This window comes from Anas platyrhynchos, chromosome Z (assembly GCF_047663525.1).
Source record: "Anas platyrhynchos isolate ZD024472 breed Pekin duck chromosome Z, IASCAAS_PekinDuck_T2T, whole genome shotgun sequence".
Taxonomy (NCBI): Eukaryota; Metazoa; Chordata; class Aves; order Anseriformes; family Anatidae; genus Anas; species Anas platyrhynchos.
In genome coordinates, this window is record NC_092621.1 from 34048380 (window position 1) to 34073064 (window position 24685).

Consider the following 24685-nt stretch of genomic DNA (forward strand, 5'->3'; position numbering starts at 1 on the left):
ACTAGCAAATTTCATATTTTAGCCCATTCATTACCCTAAGATTTAGATTCCCCTAAACATATGTCTTTCATATATTTTGTGTGTGTGTGTATGTATAATTATTGTTTTGCACTCCATCCAACAGTGTGTAGTTGAACCTCTATAATGCTAAAAACGTGAAGTTCAGATTGCATTTTTAAGCTTTTTTTCAGGTAAACGTGTTGCACTGAGGAAGGTTAAAGCCAGCTCCACCCATCCTCCAACTTCCCAGCTTAAGCATATTACTTTAGGGCTGAAAAGTAGTACTTGTTACCTATCTCACAGTCTTTAGCCTATGTGTCTGAATGGTTTCTAGCAGAGGGCCATGCATGGTACATACCTCATGACTCACTTTCACCTGCCACACCAGTTATGCTATAGGAGTGCTGGTGTATAGCTGGGTTTTGTGGACGCCTCACCTGCCAGTCAATGCTCATGCCTGAGGCCACCAAACAGCACAAATGGCAAAACAACCCTCAGGCTGACTGAAACTTTGCTGAAGGAACAGCAGTATATTTTGAAATCCATGTTTAAACAAAGGAAATGCCATTCTTGCAGCCAAGTCCTTCACATTTCACCCCATGATCATTGCTGAATGTGAAAACTGCACGTCTTTTTCACCACTACAGAAAGGATTTCACATTTACAAGCTCCATCTCTCCTCTCCTCTCCTCTCCTCTCCTCTCCTCTCCTCTCCTCTCCTCTCCTCTCCTCTCCTCTCCTCTCCTCTCCTCTCCTCTCCTCTCCTCTCCTCTCCTCTCCTCTCCTCTCCTCTCCTCTCCTCTCCTCTCCTCTCCTCTCCTCTCCTCTCCTCTCCTCTCCTCTCCTCTCCTCTCCTCTCCTCTCCTCTCCTCTCCTCTCCTCTCCTCTCCTCTCTGCAGAAATCTGAGACAGAACATCCACAATGAGCAAGCACTAAAAGCAGGGAAAAACACTAAAAACAAAATTAATGTAAAAAGCTCATGGATACTGCAGAGGAATGTTGGCCCTATTCATCACAGTGATGCAGCACTTGTCCTAAAGTGGGACATAAAGCTCAGAGGATAAACACTGGAGTTTGTTTGACTTCCCGGTGCAAGTAAGATCTCTTCAGGACAACTTGAGAATTCTCAGAATATTGTTGAAGAATTTTGTGCTATTTCAACTCTCTCCCCAGAAGTATTACATGAAAAGAAAGATATGATTGGGTCCCGTGCAAGCTCATTGCACAGGAGAAAAGTTTATCCAATGACAATACAAGCTATGAATACTTGGAAAAAAACCCTGCTGCATAGTTTGTTCTCTGGAGTGGATGTAATTCTATAGAAATGTAACAGTCTGGCCAAAAGAAAATTAAGGAAATTAGTTTTGGTGGGGTTTGGGATTTTTTGTTTTGTTTTGTTCTAAATCAGAGAACATTGTGTCTTAGCAAATTAAGTACTCAGACATGAAATTCAGAGCTGGGAAAACAGATATCTTGAAAGATGAACCCTTCTTAATCAAACGGGATGTCAGCAATTGAAAGAATCACTTTCTAAAACCAGTTTTCCAGCTGAGGTGTATATTTTGTGTGTGTGTGTACTATGCTATCATGTAGATAAAAGTGGGAATAAATGCAGGATCTAGTCACAGAATCTCATTTTTACCATGCACAGTGGTGTAACCTACAGCTCCAACCTTGAAAAAACTTACTCTCACCCCATCTGCATGGGTTCAGTGGAATTAATCACTGTGTGTGTAATTCATACCAGTGTTTAAAGATTTCTGTCTCTACATTATATACTCCCTCACTGGGAACTAGCTGTTAGGGAAGAAAAATAAAGGTAGAAATCTAGACAATAAAAAGCGGGGACAAGATTTATAAATGAAGCTCTGTTACTGCAATGGGAGAAATAATGCTATTAATTGGCCTAATTGCTAGTTTCAGATTTAATTAAAAATCACAGGAAGTTATGTAATATGACTATAGATTTCCACTGAAAGGTACTGGTAATACTATAAACCAGTAAAGTTCTGTCAAGTTCCAATTCTTACAATTCTGTCAGCTCCATCTTGTCTGCCTTTCAACTTTTGGTAGTACATCCATGCAGTCAGCAGCTGACAGAGTCCTCACTAGAAATGCAGGAGATCAACACCTCATGCTGTGCTTTCTTCTTAACCTCCCTAGACTTGCAGTTCAAGCTGAACAGTTATGTAGCACAGAGTACTACAATTTCTTTACAGTTTTGGGGAAAACTTCATCGAACTTGTCTCAGAGGTGAAATTCTTGCCATGTTAAAATAACAGTGAGAGTTTTGCTATTGTCTCAATTAAGGTAGCTTGTCAGACCATCCCTTTCGTTATAACATTTTCAGGCAATATCACAATTTTTTTTTCAACTATATCTCCAAACTTTAGCAAAGATATTTATATATATATGCAGTTACCTCGGTAATCTCATTACTGATGTTGCATGTGCAGATAGCCAGGTATGAAGACAATAACCCAGCTAATTCCACATTTGGATACACCTTCTCAATCTTAACAGTACTAATTTTATGGAGATGTATTTAGCGGCGGTGTTTTCAATATTCAGCCATCCATTAAGATGTTATGATCTGAAAATTAGGCTGGAATAAAAAAAAATAAATGCTGTTTTTTCAACCAATTACATTCTGTTTGATAACTCAACATTTCCTCCATCTCTTTACTACAAACATTCAAAATGACTGAAGGAAAAGCTACATTTAAATATAAGATGATCATCTATAAATATTTCCTGCCTTTTTCTGATTTTACCTATTCTGAACAAATGTCTAAGGGAGAGGGATGGATAGACTAGAAATGTTTCCTTTTTCTTTCCAAGTACTAGACTCAACCTCAGCAAATGAAATCAAAATTATTTTTTTTTTCTGAGTCACTTCTCCTCTTGCTCACAAAAATGTCTGTTATTCACTACCCAAGATATTTATTGAATAAAGATTACCTTAGGCCACAAGGGCATGTGGAAATTTTCATCTGTTGAGATGAAACTGAAAAAGAAAAATAAAATAGAAAATAAAGAATTAAAAAGCATAATTTGTAATAAAACTCTATAACCTAGATTCCCTCTGCTAATAATACATAGGAAAAAAAGTTAGCAAGTGCTTCTATGGTTGTGCCAGACTCTGTGGGTGGTTAATCCTTATTTGAATTCTGATTCAGTTTTAAATGAGTGTAAGAAGGGTGGAATATTGGACTAGAACCATTTATAGTGAAATAAAAGCTCTGGAGCAACCTTCCTGCAAGAACATCTGCAAGTGTCTTTATCTGGCTGTAAAATAACATTTCTTCTTTTACAACATTTTTTCTACTTACTCTGAGTGTTATTTTTTCTTCAAGGAACACATATGTATAGTGATTATTCTAGAATGGCACGGAAGCCTAAATACATTGCTTCTTAAGGGAAACATGTCTGTGTTATAAGTAAGCAATGTCAAGACAAAAGTGTTTGGAGTCATTAAGCACCTTTTACATTTCTGTCTTGCTTGCGTACCACCTTGTGTGTGGGATGGAAAAGAAAGGCAGTCTGTCACAAAAAAAAAAAAAAAAAAAAAAAAAAAAAAGTAAAAAAAGGAAAAGAAATTGCTTAAGAGTGCAAAGCCTTAGAATTTAACTATATGAAGGAACATACATCAGTGTGGTACTTATCGAGTTTTGATGCACATAAAAATTTTGCTACAGACATACCACACTCTGACCATCTCTGAAACACAGTAAGCATAGCAGTGCAATTCACAGCATCCCAGGGAGCTAGTACTCCTTCCTTAACAGTACCCATGGAGAGCAAATGATTGTGCTTGGCATATTCTAACTTGACGAAACAAACTAAAAAAAAATAGACCTTATTCTTCAGTAATATTGTTTTCAGTCAATGTGGTGGGAATGCAAGGAACAAAAATAATGTATATATATTAAAAAAAAAAAAAAAAAAAGAAAAAAAAAAGAGACATTGAAGGGAAAGGAGTATTTTCAATTTGGCAAGATTCCTTGAAAGGTGAAGTTTGGGAACACCAATTTTTTTGTTTGCTTGTTTGTTTGTTTTGGGGTGGAGGTGGGGTGTTTGTTATTGTCAATCAGACTGTAGAAACAAAGAAATATATAATCAGCAGATTTTTATGTTTCTACATGTAAAGTGAATATATGTTTAGACAAAAGCACAGTGTCTGATGCTATGAGAGGAGTCAGTGTATATTTGATAATGTGCTTGAAGGCTGGTTTAAGAGTACCACTAGGCATCCTATTGAAACCTGCTACAACTTACACGAATGGAAATTCCTGGTATCTGACACCTGCAGTCACCTGCGTCTGCAGCATACTCCCAATGTGCAGCAGTTAGTGGACAGCGTTATCAGGGACGATTACTCGTTAGGATTATGAGACAGCTCAGGCTTACAGGGAAGATGTCATTTGCTTAGGGCAACTTTACAGCAGCAGCACATTGCACAGTGCATGCATTTATTAGGCTACTTTTTAAGGTGGTGTAAAAATAAAGCTGAGTCAAGGCAGACTCTTAAAATGGGCATCATGCAAGAGCAAAATGACCTGAATGAAAGGAAGTCGCAACTTGCAACTTCTTTTTTTTTTTGTGTGTGTGTGTACAAAAAAGAACCTACAAATGTGTAGGTTTGCTTATTTTTCAATTTCTGGCATGACATCTATAGCGAAACATCCATGGACCTCGGAGCCTGTGCCACAGCTGCACTGCACAAGGTCCCAAATACAAGCACAGACCACCAAGACTGCCCATGCCCTCCAGATGCTCACACAGCGTGTGGTCATGTATACACCCCCTGTACAGCAATGTCTGTGTGCAAGGCAGAAACATCCTGTCAGGGATATGTGGAACAGCAGTGGCTCACCACAAACCCTGCTGGTGTCAGAACGTGGTGCCACATACAGGTCATCAGGCAGACTGACCTACAGGGGCACATCCTTGTCCATGGCTGCAAGTGGGTTCCCACACCTGCCCCTCTCCCAGACTTTCTGTGGCTCCAGGATCTGCAAGCAAGGGTCTTTCTTCCCATTATTGAAGGCACTGGCCCCTGCTCTTCATTGCTGCCTGAGGACCATCCATATCTGCCTTTGTCTCTGCTCTTATCTTGGCAGGCCCGGCTCCCTCACCCTCACCCTGCAGCCCACCAACTGGAGTTTCCTGTTTTCCACCCCTGCTTGGAGCAATCTCTGCCTTATCTCCCTGCTGGTTTCATTCTCGGCTCCATCTGTTCATTTGACATTTATGAACCTCATCAAGCATTTGTTTTCAAACCCATCCAAATTTAAATACCTTCCATTGTATTTGTGCTCACTTAATTCTCACATTTGTCACTAGGATGATAACTGTACTGAATAACTTAAATTTGGTTCTGAGTTAGGCTTCCGTCCTTTTCCAAACGCTTGCCATGCTTTCAAAGTCTCACAATGAGGTCCCCATGGCTAAAACAGTCCCCTTTTGTACTCCGTGCCTGTCAGACATTCTCCAGATGCATGAAACTTCTGATGTAAATAGAGCTCCTCATCCTGCCCTTGTCCTCTCCCAGCAATGAAATGTATTTCTTTGTCTTGAAACATCATCTGATTCTGTCGTACTCCCTCTTAGTTTCATACATGTAGTGACTGACTTTCACTCCTGTGAGAAACATTTTTTCATTATTCCAGGATGATTCTGCCATCTCTAAATTCAATGAAAATCCTTTCCTTCACCTTGTTTTCCTTCTCAGCAGGGAGGACAGGTTTGAAAAGGAAAGGCTTTCTAAACAAACAACAACAACAACAAAAAATAGCTCCTTCCTCATTAATGCTTCTATCTCGTGGTTACTTTATTTTCATCTGAAATGCCTCATTCCTCCATAATTTTAGCTGTAGTGAAGTGTCACATAGATAAAGGCAGGAAGGAAATGTTACAAGCTTAATTTATCCTTATTTTTATCTCAACTAAATCTGACTTAAATCCCTCAGTTATTAAACCGGCTTTATTCCAACTATGCCACCTGCACAGGATACTTTGAGGAATATGCTACAACCAGAATTCCAGCTCAGAACCTAACAGCTAAAAATAAATCAATAATAATAATAATAATAATAATAAAGAGCAAAGTAAACATTTCAGAATTGGAAAGTGCAGATCAACATCAAGATCCTGATTTTCTGGGTCACTTTTTCACCATTTAAAACTCTTCATTCTCCAACCACCTTACTAAGAAATCTGAAGAAAAACCCTATCTTCCCAGATGTTTTGTTTTGTTTTAATCCCTGGACTACCTAGTAGTTGTTTTTTGTTTGTTTGTTTGTTTTGTTTGTTTGTTGTTTTTTTGTTGTTGTTGTTTCTATTATCTTGAATTTCATCCTAGTACCATAAATTAGAGTCTTTGGCAGAATATAGGTATCCTAACTATTCCAGCTACTACACTTTAAATTCATTTCTAGCCTTCAGATGTTTGGTTCCATTGTTCCCACTAATACCTACTTCATTCTTGTCCAAACAATTCTATACACGGACAGTTTTCCTTCCTAGGTTCTTGGTAATGGTTCAGATAGATTTAGTTGACAATTTTATCTTAAACCAAATCAGATTATTTCCATTATCATCTTCACTGCTCATCACTGAATTTTATTTAATGCATCTACTTTTCATTGTTTTTCAGGACTGTTTAATCTACAGCTCAAAAATCATAACTCCACCCACCAGTGATTTCCCATTATATTCACCTAATACAAAAAAAAAAAAAAAGATTGTGTGGGAAATTTTTCACTTAAAGACATTTTTCTCCTTCTCTTGTATTTTGCCAGTTAGCCCACACTATAATCATAACAGCCAAAGAATTTTCAAAACACCTCTAAAAATTAGTGATTATTATATTGCAAAAAATAGCCATAAACCAAATAATGACAGCAGATATCACTATTCTAGGATAAAAACATGGCCCATTTCATAAAGGCAAAGGTACCTATAAACCAGTAGAATATTAACAAGAGTATTTTTTAAAAATTAGATATGACAAAGAACCACGAGAGAACACACAGGCAGTGTCATAGCTCTAGACTCAGTATTTCATGAACAACATGTGATCAGTTAGCAGCACCTGTATTAATAGTTCAGCCATCTCAAAGTTGACTTCTGACTTTTCCAGGGCATAACATAGGACAGCAGGATAGATGGGTGCAATTAAAATGCAAACACCTGTGCAGACTTTTAAGACCAGATGTACTTCTATTAAACAAGCCCTGAGGTTTGCTTTAAACTAGCACCTGCTTCCCAGTTGCATACTGACTCTTGGGTTTCTATATTTAAGGATATTTCAAATTTCATAGAATCATTTGAATGTCTTCAGTTCTTTTTGCACAGGAAGTGCCTGTATTTAGGCATTTCTTTGCAAGCAAGACAAATTACCTTGTCTGCACGGTATGTTCCAAATTTCATTCCCACCCTTCAGCTTCCTCCCGAGGCTCTCTGCTAGAGGTTGTACAATAGCCAAGAGCTAAGAGCCACCCAATGTGCTGTCCCACAGTACCTAATTCTTATTACCTTTAGCTACAATGGGCAATGATGAAAATGAGAATGGACCTGCTAATTATTCAGCATTAAACAATATCATCCCATTAAACAACAGTAACCCTTAGGCAAAAATGTCAGACTTAGTCAGTAGCTATATTCTAGCTTCTCTTGGCACCTGAGCATACAGTCATGGGCTCTGCCTGGCAGCTCCCTGGTTTGTAACAACATGGGTTTGACTTTGGGACTGAGCACATATGCATCCTCTAACTAGGGACTCCCTCATGCCATCTGTTGTGTACCAGCTGTACTGTCCCAGCATGCACCAAAAAAGCCACACATTTTGAGACTTGCAGGTAAGACAATGACAGCAGCTGCTTCGTGCTGAGCAGATTCGTAATTAGAGTAATAGGACAATTCACAGATACATGTAGTGAGCTTATAGCACAGCTCCACTCTTCTGCATAATAAAATTCAGGGTTCACATCCATACTGTACTTAGCAATATATTTATAATTGTTGGCAGCTAAGAAATTAGCCATAAGACCATTGCACTCAGTATCATATTCAGATATTGGAAGAAACAATTTCACAATAAATCACAGTACACCTCCTTTCTTCCCAGCCTTTGTCATTGGCAGCTGATACAGTTAATCATTTTAAAAGCATCAGGTTTAGTAGTCATAGGATTCATCTAGGGCAAGGAGCTGCTTGACTTTAGGGAGTTTTTAAACCCTTGTGTATGCCTGAAGTATGGCAAGAAACAGGAAAACAGGATTTTTTTTTTTTATTTTTTTTTTCAGACAGTGTTATCTATTCATTGCAGAGCTCCACAATCTGCATGTATCATGCTGTCTGGCCTAGCAAGCGATCAGATACAGCACAGCTGAAATATCCTACCTCAGTGCACGGGCAGCCAGCACTTTACCGTGTTTTCTGAGTTGAAGGGGGATAAGTGAAAAATAAAGCTGCAGCTGTATTTCATAAGGCAGGATAAATGATTGTGTGGAAGCAACTTGCTAGGGAAGTTCAGGGGGCAAAAGAGGCCTTAACTTCAGAATAGGCAAAAAAACACTCAATGTGCTCATCTCCAGCTCCTTAAGGCATTGTGTCACCCGGTTTTGATTGCACACTTTTCAGACTATCTTCATTTTTATTCTAACTCCTCTTGTCATCACTCTGTTCAAGAAAAAAACTATGCTTAAACACAGCCTAGAATCAAATCACTTCTGAATCTGCAGGAACTGTTGTATCTCCAGGGCAGCAAAACAGGAGGAGCAGCAAAACGACCCATGACTATTTTTGTCTGGGTGCCTGTGGTGAGAACAGATTTTTGACGATTTGCCTGGAGCACCGGAAATCATAGCACCAGCTTTGAAAGTGTAAGATACACAGAGAGTGAGGAGAGGGACATGAAGTATTCACAATATGGTAGAATGGCCTTTTGCAGTGTCTGATGGGGCTTACAGGCAAATGAATTATTCAATTTGTCCCAAAGGTATTCCATTTTCCAGAGCAGGAGGTGAGCTTACATTGGCCCTTGATCTAAAGACTGAACATGCGTATGGAAAAATTCTGGCTTTTCAGACTTTGGGATTTCCAGAAGGGCTTCACAGCTATGAGACTTCTCAAAATCAGCAGCTTTTTACCCATTTGATCTTACATGTATATAGAAATTATATAACTTATATACCTCAGCACTGTTTAGGGAATTCCAGTTCTTGTTGCTACTATAGAAAATGCAGAGATACATGTATACATAGGATGTACATGTATGTATGCATTTATATATAACTAAATATACATACACATACAAGAAAATAAAAAGTGGACTTGAGTTAATAACAAGCATAATTTGGCTGCCTTTTTATTTCCTTTTTTATTTTCATTTTTATTTTAGTTTTTATTTTTAAAGAGGTTCTCTGGTATGAAAACAATAAACCTCATATACACCTGACATCAGAAGAACAGAAGAAAGTATGTATTTTGTTGGTATATCTGTAGTGTAAATCATAGAAATATGGCTGAAATAATAATTTATTTTCTTAACAAAAAAAGCCATTTTCTGCACAAAATCATCTGAATCTGTGACTGGTGGGTACCAGGATGCTCATTTGGGTTAAGTGCCCTGCATGGCTGTGTTTTGCATGGTGATCTCCATTTCACAATTTTAGGGGAAATGTTTAGGACAGCGCAAGGATTCCGGTTGTCCCTTACTGTTGAAGCTCCTGAAGAGGTGGAGGGAAACTTGCTTCTCCTGCCTCCCTCTAGGGGTGAAGGCCTGGTGGCCAGCCTCAGAGCTGAGCCTGCTCTGCTAGGGCCCGATGTGACCCCATTCCCAGGGCTCATTTCGCTTAAGCGGCATCCTGAATTTGTGACACAGCCATGTGTGGGGGAACAGCATATGTCCTCTCCCAGGGACAAGGCACTGCAAACCACCAAAATGGCATCCTGCTGCCTTCTGACTCCCCAGAGGGGGGAAGAGGCCAAAAGGGAAGGGAGAAGAAATAGCTCAGAAAGGCAGTTTAGCACCAGTGCCACGCATAGAAAGAAAACAGTCACGTGGAGAAGTTCTTTGCTGCAGCAAGCAAATTGCTTCCAGAGATGCGAGTAGGATCTGGGGCTGCAAATTGGCATGTGTGTGCTGAAATTAGCCAGTAGGGGCCAGGTTTTCAAAGATACGTAGGCAGCCACAGATGCAGATAGATGTGTAGCCCCAGGTCCTCGGAAATATTTAGGCACATGTCTACAGTTAAATTAAAGTAGTGTAAGTGGGAGTCAGGATCTAATTAATTTGTGTGGTTTTGGCCCTTGTGAGATTTGGACAGGTTTAAGACACCTATCAGATTTTTCAGGTACCTTCATACCTTTACAGATCTGTCCTTACATGCCTAACTAAAGATGTGAAACACAGTGAATGCTGATATTTCACTTCCTGTAACCTGTGTCAACAAGCCTTTTCTTGACAATTTAAGGCCAAAACATACACGAGTGCAATAATAAATTCTGACTGAATTGCTGGTAGCCTGGTCCTTTTTAGCCTCCAGATTTTAAATTGGTTCTTATATGAAAGTTACTGGCAATAATCCATACTTTTTCCTTCTGGATCTCATTTCCCTCAGTAATTCCTTCAAGTCTTGTTTTTGCCTACAGTATTCAGGACAGGGCTGGATAATCTTGCTTCATTTTTCAAAATCAACTATTTATTACAGTTTTTTAAAAGCCAACAAACATGCATAAAACACTTCCAGACATCTGGGTCTGACAGCAAGAAGCGAGTGCTGCCTTATGGCCACACGTAATCGTCACAGACATATCTTGCAGCACATTTCCTAGCGTTCAGCATGTCCTCCAGCATGCATTAACAGTTCAGCACCATTTTCTCCTTGCAATCAGAGCTGCACACAGCATCATTTCCTCCCCAGGTCTCCCCTTGCATTTTTGGATTCCAGAATAACTTCAGCTCTCCATTCCTCTGTGATTAGAGTGAATGATCCACTTTGCCTTTTCTTTTTTAACTGCTGCCAAAGTTGGCATTTTGACAGCACTGGAAACTGAAGTCCTCTGTTTGTTCAGGGAATAGCTTCAAGCACAGGCTGCAGTGCAAACTGTCCCAGCCCTGCTCAGCTAGCATACCCCAAGCCTCCCTGGGGAAACCACTTGTAGTTGTATAAGTCTTTTTTTCTTCACTCAGACCACTGAGGTCTTGAGTTCCTTTGTAAAGTAACCTACAAGCTAGGACTGGTTAATGATAGCTACAGTGGCATTTACCTTACAGCACCTTCACAGTGACTTCACAGTGACAGTTAATTTTGTAGAGGATCTTGATGAGGATCAGATGGCAATAATTTTTTGTGATTCCTGCCTTTTATTGGATTTGAAACACGGACTTGGACAATAAGGGGATTTTAGACTCTTGACACATTCAGTACACCTGTCTTATCATCTCAACTTTTCATTAAATACTTCTTTAAATCTCCTTTTTTTCTTTTTTCTTTTTTTTTTTCTTTTCAGTTTTTCATTCCAGTCTTTGCTTTTGTTCATCCTGCTTGAATCAGAATTATGCAGCTCTGCAGACCAGAAACCACATACTCCAGAATCTGTTTCAAACCTTTTGAGTTCTCCCCTCTGTTCTAGATGTCAAGACCCCCTTCCCATCAGCAGAAGGAACTCTGTGTCTTTTCTGTGTTCTCTCTACTCCTTATTAATATAGAAGGCCTCATAATGCCAGAGTTTTGAAGTTAATGGGTGCAGTTTCTTGATCCTAAGTCTGTTTGACAATGCTAATAAACTTCCTGACCATGGGGAAGGTCAGACAATATCTCTTTGTGTCCGTCTTGAAATATGTGCCATAAAATTAAATTAAATAAATATTGCCTATGTCAGTAATACATGATTTTAACAGCACACTTAACTAATACTGAAGTACAATTTAACAGCAATGGGAGCACTTATATTATCCACCTTATTATGAAATAAATTCTTACTGATCGTAATGATGTGACACTGAATTTCTTTGACAAGGTCCTCCCCAGTGTGTTTTTCTATAAATTCTCTAAATAACAAAAAACAGCTTTTTTTTTTTTTTTTTTTTTTTTTTTTTTTTTTTTTTTTAATGCAGTAAGAAAGAACATCAACAGACAGGACCATTTTCACCACTCTTTGTCAGCACCCTTCTTAGGTCCCCATTCCAATTTCATCAGACCAGCAAAATTCACGTTTTTTTTCTCTACTAGTTGCAACTTCAAACCAAACCAAACCAAACCAATGTATCTCAGTGTATCTCAGACTTTTTAAAAGCAAAGAGCACTCCCACAGTTGCTTAGCTATACTTTGGCATGTTAAATATGTACATGTGACTCCCAAACTATCCTTCTGATCACAGTGACCTATTACAAGCCATTAAAACAAAGTACCATGATAGGGTGTCAGAGGGCTGTTAGCAATTGAAAAACAAAACCTGTGATGTCTGGCTGAACATGCTGTCTTTCTGGTGGAGATAATTTATAGTTTGTTTTCATTTCTTCACTGAACTGCCATGCTCCAACCTTTCTGACCTCTCATTTATGGGATTTGTGGTAGTTCAAATCATCTTCTGCATTCATAAATGCTCCCTCAGGTAATGACACAAAGTGATTTGACAAGAATTTGTAGAATTTTGATTAAAAATGAGTCCTTAAGATGTGAATGGACTGACCTCCACGGAGTTTTATTTGAGAAGCAGTTTCTTCACTTATAAGGCTTCTAATATTTTCCAAAGAATGTGACCACATTAAAAACTTAATTAGTCCCCAAAGCTTAAGAATCATTCACTTACAGACTTTTATTTTTATGCATGATGCCAGGTTAGCGTAAAGTACTTTTGCAGTAATTTTCCTTTAGATTTCTTTTTTTTTTTTTTTTTTCTCTTCTTTGAGGTTTTCCTTTGAGGTTTATGTAAAATGTGTGTGGGGACAGCAACTGTTATATCAATCATATTTAATCATTCCTTTTTACAATGTTATGCACACACTGCAAACAGAAGAGACATTGTTATTAAAAAATATATATTTTTTTCAAACTATAACTATTATTATTATTTCACCTGTAGAATACATGACAAAATAATTATTTATTGTTACAGTCTTACAATATGATTTGCTTTTATAAGGAGACAGACTGTTCTATATCAACGTTAGGTGGTATTATGGAAAGATACAGAGCAGCTTTTCAATATTATCTTTTCAAAGATATCAAAATGCTGAACAGGAAATATGTCTTAGGAGATGGTAGTTTATATTTTTCATATATATAATAGAGTGCTGTCTTTGTCTTGCTTGCTTTCTTCCCATCTAATATCTGGGACTTAATGTTTATATTGTCTTAAATCATTTCCAATCTATTAATATACTGCATTGATCCACCATTCATCTGATTGTTGAGAGGAGGACATTAATGGTTTCCATTAGTCCATTTTCTAATTTCCACATGTTCTGATGATAATAAATCTTCACTTCATCCATTTGCAAAGACTAACCAGTTCCAGCAGAATGGCCTGCATTGCAGATGATAGAGTTTTCCAGAAGAAGAAAAGGAAGGAGCAATGATTGTCTCCAGAGTCAGGGAGAACTGCAGAATCTTTGCAGAACTCATGTGAGAGAAAGAAGATATTCACACAGGCTAGGAGGCAAATGCTACAATATGTGACTGGAAATTTACTTGCCTTCATCTGTGTTGTAAAATCAGGAAGGAGGGGTGACGGATGAGTCTTGGGATCAGTGCTCACCAACACAGCTATCAGGTCAGAGACAGCTCAAATCTTGGCCATTCCAGCTGGGGACAGTGACCATACAGCTGCCTGAAAATTAAGCTTCTTGTAGTGACTGGGATTCTACTTGTATTTGAGCTCCCAACCCACCCTCATATGATTGGCTTTGAACTGAGTTATTCTCTTAGTAGTATTGCACTTCAATGTTTTTGTCAGATTTCTGAGTAATTTCTGAAGAACAGGGGTGAAATAAAAATATATGGATGGTGCCAATTACATAGACTGGAAGAGTAAAGTCTGCATGTATTCAGAGACATGTATAGCACCAATACCATTAAGAAATCTTCCATTCTCTCTCTTTGCCCCACAAACTTGATCCAAGAAACTTCATTCTTTGGCTTCCTTGCCACCAGCATTTCAAAGGCACTAGTTATATGTCACTGGTCATAAATCTTCCATTTCCATTCTGAAATTTCCACATTTTGAAAACGCATTCTGTTTTGGAGTACAGAATAGAAACTTCAAAATTTCATGTGAAAGGAGACATTTAAGCTGGAATCATTTTGAAACAAAATAAATAAATAAATAAATAAATAAATAAATAAATAAATAAATAAATAAATAAATAAAAAGGATCTCCAGACTGAGTGGTAAAGACCTCAGTCTAACTATGGCATCTTCTACCCCTCTGCCCTGAGAGAGGATCCAGCTGCCCAGCAGCCCTCTGAGGCACTGAGGAGCCCTTGAGCAGTGACTCTTGGAGGTTCTGGCTTCACAGAAGGTGAAGTGTGCAGAAACCAAGTACCCTGGCCACTACTTTGCAACATGAATGCCAGAAGCCTAAGCTCCCAGAATCTTCACCTTAGTGCCTTGCCCACATTTTGCCAGAAGCTCCTTGTGATACAGACATTTTCACAAAACATGCATGCATTATTTCAAGACCTGTTTAGATATTTATGAAAATAAAAAAAAGGCTCTATAAATCTGTGTCTCCTCTTGTGGTGATGAGATTTGGTTCATTCTCAAGTAGCTATCAATGGTATAAATAACTGAATCCTACATAGTTTCAAGAATTTACAAAAGAACTAGACAAATGTAGGCAGAATGCGAATAAAGCTCCATGAGTTTGGCTTTTATCCATACAACTCTCTATTTATCAAAAAACAATTACTTAGCATACATAATGCAGACCACCGCTGCTACCCATAGGTCATGAATATGCCTATTTTCTACATGCTGTTCAGAACATTGCATTTCATAGTAAGAAATAGTAACAGCATATTGAAGCACCAGAACTGTTACATGAGACCAAGCTCCAGAATTTTCAAGAGAATCCTTCTTTAAATCAGAATTTATTTGTCCAACCTACTCTGAATTTGAAAGGCAAATGCCACCTATGCTTCATCTGTTTTCACATCCTGAAACCTGTGGTAGCAAGTAGCAAAGTGAAGGTGAACAGAAGAGTTTAGAGGCAGTATCAGTGGAGCTGTCATTCCTCCTTTAGAAATTGGGTGTAATAAAAGCTTATGAAGTTGTTTTCCTTGGCAAGATTTCAGGTATAAGTCTCTAAAACAGAGATTCAGTGGTCATGAGCTGGCAAATCATTCTTCTAAGTCTCATATGCTCACACATATTGCTCAATTTGAACTTAGCCTGACATCATCAGCTTGAAAGTTGGACATGAGGTTCAGTATTTTGTAGTTTATTGAGGAGGAGGACGAAAAGAAAAAGAAACAATCTGATCTTTGAAGTAAGATGTCCTTCTGCACACCAGAGAGACCACATACACAAGCAAAACCTGTGAGATAAAGAGCGTGGGGCAGGAATTCTATAAAAATATTAATCATGTTAAATAAAGCATCTGTTGAACACGGGGTGCATAGATTTGCCAGGATACACTTTGGAAGAATTATTTTATCCACACAGTGCTTTATCTAGCAAGTTTTAAAATTGAATCTAGCTTTCTAGTGGGTGAGGGTAACCCAGATGCTCAGTTCCAGGAAAAAGTGGTCATGAACTTAAACAAGTTTTCCACCCCCACCCCTACCCCAAATACTTTAAGAAGTTGTTGACAGATTGTCAGACTCTGAGGACTGCATCTCAGTGAGTAAGCCAGAAGAAAAGAGAGAGAGAGAGAGAGAGAGAGAGAGAAATATGTGTCTCCTAAGGGGGGAAAGGCAAAAAGAAAAAAAAAATAAAGAGAGAGAGGAGAGAGAGGACATTAAATATTTAGATATCTATTTTATATTTATATTTTATTTTATATCTAAATATTTATATATTTATATATTTATATCTATATTTATATATTTAAGACTAAATATATAAAGACATGCTGCCTCCCAGGGAAGCTGACAGCATACAGACCACACCTAGTACAACTGAACTGTTCAGTTCAAAACCAAAGCTGATCATGAGCATAGCCACAGAAGGGACTTACAAGTTAAAACAAAGGAGCTGATGTGGCATGAGAGGCAAGAGCTACATTTTATGAGCTGTATAATAATTGTACAAGCTGTCTTCAGTTTGTTTTAGCTAGGGGTACAAACACCTGGTCTCACCAAGCACTCTGTGAGGAAGTGTATGCTTGCAGATCCCTTGTGAAGAAGTCCTGACACAGAATGTACGAGGTTGGGAGTGGGTGCTTTTAAGCCAGCCTGCTCAGACTGATGGATAATTATGTTCTTCACCAAGTAGTTTTGTGTGGTAGTGGCAAAATGACTGTAGAAAGGGTCTTTCCTAAATACATGCATTGTAGTTAACATGTATTGAACCAGAAGGAGAGTGTTGCAATTCCAAAGAGAGTGACATGGAGACACTGGCTGGAGGTGACCTCATCAATGCCTTTAGCATTGCAAATTAGCAATGCAAAAAAAAGAATTTGTCCTTCTTCACCTTTTTTTTTTTTTTTTTCCTCAGATTGCAGAACAATGTCGAAAAAACTGGTGATGTCAGTAATTGTCATTTATTGTAACCTTTACTAAAGTCTTTCGTTCGGCTGTTTCTTTCAGCACTGAGTGTTTTCATGGTGAAACTACAGCACATATTTACCATCCCAGCTATGAAGGGAAGTAGTTAACATTTACCCTGCCAAGCTGGCAGGAAAGTGTGTAGTTCTGCAAGTGTCTGATCCAATTGAGCTGCTGAAATCAAATAGTACATTCCAGATTAGATTACTGCTGCAGAGTCTCACGTTGAGAAGGATTTCTGCAGGGCTGGTAGTGAGTAGGTGACCAGTCTGGCCCAGTGACATCACTAAAAAGGCTGGAGGAGGAGATGGAGGAGAAGGTCAAGTGGGTGGAGGAAGAGGAAGGAGGATGCTGATGAGGAGTGAAGCAATGAGATTTGCACTGGCAAATGAGATTCTTAAAACAACAGCAGCAATTGCAGCTCCAACAAAGCAGTCAACAAACCTCTTAACATCTGTGTTATTTTTGAAGTGACAGGGACTGTGGAAGGGACAAATGATAGCAGCTTCCTCCTGTGCACACAGGGCACAACAGAAGGATCGGTTTCTTTACACCATACCTCCAAGCCAAAAATTAACCTCACTCATTCTGGAGAACCTCACCTACCAGCCATGCTGAGCTGGGTGGTGGTTTTGTGGAGCAATAGGATGGTAACACTTAATTCATTTGTTTTTGTATTAGTAGCCACGTCCTAGTGCCAGGTTCCCTTGCAGCACTGGATCCAGCAGAGCTTCATCACACATTTGGCTTCTGAGATGTCTCATGTTTTGGGGAAGGAGGTGGAAAGAAGTCCATACCATGATGCCACAAAAACATCCCAGCATCCCAGGTTTGCCAGAGGCAGGGGCATAACTCTGCCTTCCCTAATTTCTGGTTGCTGGCAACAGGAGGTGTTTTGTGTGTCTTGCCTACCTGTCTGTTAACAAAGTCTCTTCTGAGGAGAACAGCTGAGCAGAGCCACTGCAGGTAGCTGGGAGGTGAGCTGATGGGAGTGCCACTGGGAATCCAGCAGGATAAGACTAGACAGGGGTCCTCCATGAGCAGACCTGTACCCTACTGCTCTGGATGTTGTCTGAAGGGGTAGCATGACACCTGTGTAACCTAGCCTTACATCAGCCTATGAATGATGCTTTGGGACAGGGATACAGGGAGAGATGTAGACCAGGTTCTTTTCTCTTCTGTTTCTGGGTAGGCGAATTCAGTTTCTGGAGCACTTAAAAAATGAATTGCATCTGATTTTTTCTGTGATCATTTTATATTTCAGTTCTAAAGAGAGGAAGAAAAGTTCCAGCAGAACAAAGTATTCTTCAGATGTAGTACTTCTGATGCCTGCTTTTTTGTACATTTCTCAGGACAGAGCTCATAATCCAATTAATTATGATTCAAGTCTTGAACCATGCTTTCCAGGACCAAGGGGACTCTTTCTTCGATCTTTGTTCTTTATTTATAAACATTCCTCTATTTTTATTCACATGTTAATTAGTATTAATTAATATTAACAATGGTTATTTCTCTTACACTTTGAGAAAACAAGTCCCTAATAGTATTTCAAGACTCCATATTCCTTAACCTACTGCACCTGTCTAAATCCTTAAAAGCTTGAAAAGATGTACTGTGGAATTACCCAGTCACCTGATCATGACTGGGCTTTATTTTTGTTTAAATCATATTTACCAATCAGAGGAGGCAGCTGAATACTCTTATTATAATATTCAAATTAAATACTTCAATTTGGATAGTTCAGAAAGAGCACAGAGCCAGGGAAACACTGACAATGAAGCAGACAAGAGGTGTGGAGTAAAGAGGAAAGGTCAGAGAAAAAGCAGTCTTGGGAAGTTTTAGCAGTTTACTTGGCATTGTTAAACACAGTTGATTAGCTTTAGGTCTGCACCTGTGCAGGGCAAGTATGAAAAACAGAAAAAATAAAGATCAAGGGAAATAAGAACAAACTAGTCTTAATGCCACTGAGCTACCAGTTGGCCAGCAGGACCTCCAGGCTGAACTCAAGTACTGTCAGGCCTCCTGTTCCTCTGTAGAACATTCTATAAAACAACCTGCACTCGAGAGGAACAAAAGGCTCCTCAGGTATGCCTCAATCTGCCTTTGCAAAGGTATACTTGTTGCTTATCCACCTAGATTGTATCCACATAGCCACTAGATTGTATTTGAACAAAAACAGAGTTCAAGACAGATCCCTGTATTTATAGCAGTGTTATATTCTTAGGGCTAATGAGACAGTCAAGATCAATAACTCTGATTTCAGTGACTGGAAATACATTGACAGAAACTGAAAGAAAATTCATTATATAAACAAACCACTGCTCTGTGAATCAGATTATCTGGGTTTTGTTCCATATACAGCTGCATTTGTTTTCATCATTTCTCCATGCCTCAGTTTCCCTTTCCGTCTTTGGTGTGATAATATTTTCTCATTTCACAGGCAGACTGCAAACATTAGTGTGCATTGCTTTCACCCATGACAACTGAATATACTGGATGAATCTAAACTGGATGGTGCTAGAAGAACAGTACTAATGCAGAATAAAATGACAGCCAGTCACCATTCACTGTAAAACCAGGAACAGACAGGGTCTGATAAATGAAAGGCCATGCATAGCATGCAAAAGCTTTTAAAACACTAGAGGAAGGTGTGTATAGAAGAAAGGGTTATGCTCAGGAATGGTAGAGCTTCTGACAAGTCACAGAAGATATTTTATATCATTTATAGGGCCAGTAGTATAGTACTTGAGAAGAATTAGCTTTCATATCAAAGGTACCCCTGCACTTGTGCCTAAAAGCTGCTGAAGGAAAGATACACATCCGGAAACAAACCAAAACAAAACCAAACCAAACCAAACCAAACCAAACCAAAACAAAACAAAACAAAACAAAAAAAGCAACAAAAATCAGAACTAGAATGGGTTAGTTTAAGTCTTTATAGCAGTATCCTTGAGGAATGAACTTACATAAATGAGATGAAATTCCAGGTTAATGGAAAACAGTGGTAACGCAGTCAATACAAAGGAGGAGTGCAATAAAAATCCACTTGATGTAGATAGGTGAGGAACAGGAGCTTTCAGGCAGATTGTTCCTCATGGTAAAGAAATGTCACCTAATGGTGTGCTAAAGGAAAAAAGAAAATTGGGAACACATGCTACAAAACAGTATGCTGCACTGTACAAGAAAAATGCCTAACAGTCTTGTTAGTATGTCCTCTTTCAGTTCACAAATGGTACAGTTTCCATACCCACAAAGGAAATTGTGGAAATTATGCAAACTGTTGAACTAAAATAGTGTTTCTCAAACAATTCTTAGCTGGACTCTGCAATGTTTATTGAAATTAAAGGAAGATGAACGTCTTCAAGAATGGAATCTAACATCACACAAGGCAGCTTTTGAGAACAAACTTCAAAAACTTTATCTTTGTGCAGACAAACACATTCACGTGCAAAATCATACCTCTAAGAATATATCAAGTCAGTCTTTGACACAGTTTGGGCTGGGACAGAGTTAATTTTCTTCATGGAGTCTCACGCAGTACCACATTTTGGATTTAGGATGAGAATAATGTTGACAACACAATGCTGCAGAGCAGTGCTCACACAGAGCCAAGGCCTTTCCAACTCCTCATGCTGCCCTGTCAGTGAGGAGCCTGGGGGTGCACTAGGAGGGGACACAGCCAGGACAGCTAGCCCAGGCTGGCCAGAGGGGTGACCCACAGCATGTGGTGTCATGCTCAGCAACAACAGCTGAGGTAAAAAAGGAAGAAGGGTGGGCCTTCCGAGTGATGGCATTTGTATTCCCAAGAAGACATTCCATGTGCTGAGCCCTGCTTTCCTGCAAGTGGCTGAACACCTGCCTGCTGTGGGAAGTGGTGAGTCAATTCCTAGTTTGGCTTTGCTTGTGTGCCCAGCTTTTGTTTTGCCTGGTGAACTGTCCTTATCTCAGCCCACAAGTTCTCACACTCTCACCTCTCTGATTCTCTCCCCCATCCCACCTGAGGACAGTGAGCAAGTGGTTGTGTGAGGCTGAGCTGCCTGCTGGAGCTAAACTACAGCAGTCTCAAAACTGTGTGTGAGTGTCTCCTGGGGCCCTCCAATACAGCCTGTTGATTGATTGTGATGACTGGTGACTTGGCTATTATTCATATGGATGTTGGTTAAGAATTAGATTAGATTAACAATCTCATTTCCCATGAAACCGGAGGCTGTGTTTTGAGCATTTTCTTTAGGCTGAAGTGTAGAGCACCTTGTAAATTACCCACATGGGGTGGTATTTCCCTTCTCTCCGACATGTGTGCTCTGATATCACATTGATAGGCTCAGAGCTATTTCTTAGGAGTGTTTTTATTTTCCCATCAATATTTATGATCATCACACATGGGAAAGTCCTCCCCCTGTCCATTGTAATTGTGGCAATTGTGTCTCAATTTCCATTTTGCACAAGAGTCAGCAAGAGTTTCCCTCCAGTAGAATCTTCCATGTTCGTAGTTACCCTGCACTCAACACAGATTCAAAGCATGCAGGTATGTTTTATATCTGCTAGAAATGCACCACAAACAAAGGTAAAACACTTTTCTTTCCACTGCTCCCTCAAGGACCATAGCTTTAAAACTAGAACATAGCCAGACCACTACCAGACAGAGATATTAGAGTAATGCCCAACCAGATATTGAAGTATATGCAAGGAAAGGTAAGTACCTCTTGGGTATTACATGTGACTAAAAAGAAAAAGAAGAAAAAGAAAAAGAAAAAGAAAAAGAAAAAGAAAAAGAAAAAGAAAAAGAAAAAGAAAAAGAAAAAGAAAAAGAAAAAGAAAAAGAAAAAGAAAAAGAAAAAGAAGAAAAAGAAAAAGGGAATGTGTTGATGTATTGTCATGAAGTTACATGAGGTGGGTGATTTTATGATAGTGGGTGCAAAAAAGGCCAAAGTACCCTATATTCTCCCAGGCAGGACTCACGGAGATGTGCTATCAGCAGTGAATGAGTATCAGCTCGTAAGATCTCTTGAGAAATCTTAACCCTGTGAGTTGCTGAGGTCTGACAGGGATGTATCTGAAGATGGTGAGAGATGGCTGACATCATGGCAGGGCTGCTATCACCTTTGAAAATTTGGGGGAAATTCTCATACTAGAGAAAGTAAAATGTGGCAGTCGTCTTTGAAAAGAGCAAGAAGGAAGAGCCGTAGAACTAAGTACAAATCTATCTCCTTCTGTTTTCTGAGAAAAAGTCATGGTGTTCATTCTCCTGGGAGCTGTTTTTGGCCACATGAAGGATAAGAAAATAATTTGGAATAAGAGAATAATTTGGAATAGACAGCATGGATATATATCATAGATATCACATCATGGATAAATCATACTTGACATTGATTGCCTTTTATGATGGAATGAGATATACATGGATGATATACAATATACATGGATGTGCATTGTGGACTGTGGATGAGTTAGGACCATTTGATTTTGACTACCTTTATTTTAGCATGTTTCATTTCAGGGTTTAAACACAGCTTACCACTGCATTCTTACATCCATATTGGGATGTTATTGTCTGGATAGGTGCACTACTAGATGGATCAAAATTTGCCTGGATGGTCAGATACCATGAGTAGTAGCTAGTGGGAAACACTCCACGTGGTGGCTGATATCAAGTAAGGTAACATAGAGGTCCATCCTTGAATCCATCCTATTTAACATCCCTAACAATTATGTGGAGAAGGAAGCTGATAGACCCTCATCAAATTTGCAGAAATCTCCCAATTGATGGGTGCTCAAACCTTCATTCAGAGGCACCTAGACAGGTTGCAGGAATCAGCCAACAGGGACCTTATGAAACAAAAAAATATGAATGCTAGACCATGTTGCTAGGATGGGCTAACCTTCTCCAACATTACAGACAGGGAACTGGCAGGCTGAGGAGAGACTCTGCTGAAAAAGTTCTGGCATACCATATGCTAAGCATGAACAAGCAGCATGTAGTCCCAGAGATTAATGGTATATTGAACAAGATCCCAGACAGTAAGCTATGAGAAGTAGCTAACCCCCTTCACTCAGTGTGCATTGGACCACATCTAGAAAAGTGACACGTTGTTGGGCTCCCAATAAAAGAAAGATTTAAATAGAGTGACATCAGAGGCAGTATCCAAGACAGTAGGACTTCCAGCAAAACAGAGCCTTTGGCCTTCAAGGACAAGCTACAGGACTGGGGATCATTTGCCACAAGGGAAGGCTTTAGGGACACCTAAAAGCCCCCCCTTGCACCAATGGGAGGGGACTGAGGAGATGGGGCTTGGACGTTTTCTAAGGCGTGTAGCAGGGGATGTCACCATGGTCAAAAACTGAAGTAGGGGAGGTTCGAATTGGATATAAGGAAACAAAATTTTACTGTAAGGTTAACTAAGCAGCAGAAGAGATCTCCCAGGAAGGTTGTGCTATCTCCTTCATTGGAGGTTTTCAAGACACAGTTGGAGAATCCTAAGCAACTTGATCTGAATTCAGTGTTGACCCTGCTCAGGGCAGGAGGTTTGACTGTAGGCACTCAAGCTGAACTGATGTGGGAGTTTATAGAAACTTAAGGTTAGGGTGAAGTCTGGGTACTACTGGTTTCTGAAGTACAAATGAAACAAAAATCTGGTTGCACTGGAGAAAATCTCTGCATCCAGCACTCCCAGACTTCTCATCTTGGTCTCCTTAACTTTCACTGTCACAACTTCCTAGGGCTTTTTTTTTTTTTTAGTTTGCTTATTGTATTTGTCCAAAGGATATCCAAAGTTTCACAGAAGTCAGCTGGTATCATAGACACGAAATAGCAAGTAGCTGTGCAAGGATGCTGAGCTGTGTTGAACTGTTCACATTTAGCATAATGGCATGCTTGAATTTTGACACTGTGTGAGACTCAAGGTGTCTTTAAACAACCAAAAATCTAATACTCTTAATCCTTCAATTCTAGTACAGAAATTAGTTCTATGTAATAGACAGGAACTGCCACAAAATGGAGTAAAAGAGTTGTTCATTTAGGCCAATTTCTTCTTGAAAGCAGGGAGTAATATATACTTTAGAGGAAGATACAAAAAGGCTAGCCTAGGAGGTACTTCCATTTGCTACAAATCGAGCTCCCACTAAAATAATGGGATTTGTACATATAACCTTCCATTCTTGCCTTACTTCAGTGACAAATTTTAAGTTATAGGAATTACGGTCTACTTTGTTATAGGTTGTTATATTTAAATAATTTCAGGTTAGCTTTTAAAACTGGATCCATAAAATTAAGAAGCTGAATTCACACTTCTAAATAAATAAGGCTTTTCAAATGAAATTTGAACCTACAAACTGGTCTTTCGAGCTTCAATAGAACATACCTGACTCCACCTCTTCTGAAGACACATCCACAGCTAACCTGCTAACCTAATCCACCAACACCTAACCTGAAGCAGACCGTTGATCTTTCTTACCAGTTGATCTTTCTTTTAGTTCTCTTTGTTGTCTGCCCTCTTTTTTTTCCTTGCTTTTACAGAGTGGTTGTTAAGCAAACTAAGCTGAGCTGCAGCAAATTTCTTTGTTCATTTACAATATTTTATTTGCAAGTTCATTCTGATAAAGCAACTACTTCATAGCCTTCAGCTCCTTAGTCCTTCACAGTTTTGCAATTGCCTCCTTCATTTCCCCCGTTCCCCCTCTCCCTGTAAAACTCTTCCAGCATAAGTGAGGGGGACTGCAAAGCAGTCTTAGGTTGAGGTGAGAAAGGACAGGCTTTGCACTAAGAGTCTTCCTATTTTCTATCAGTTTGATGCACCCTTTTAGAATTCATTTTTAAAGTTTAAAAAAAAAAAAAAAAAAAAAAAAAAAAGCAAAGAAAACAAATGAAAGAAAAAGCTTTCATTTCATTGTGCATTTAAGCAAAATCTTTAAAATCCTTTGCATTATTTTATCACATCAGACTTGTCAAGTCACACTCATTTGAAT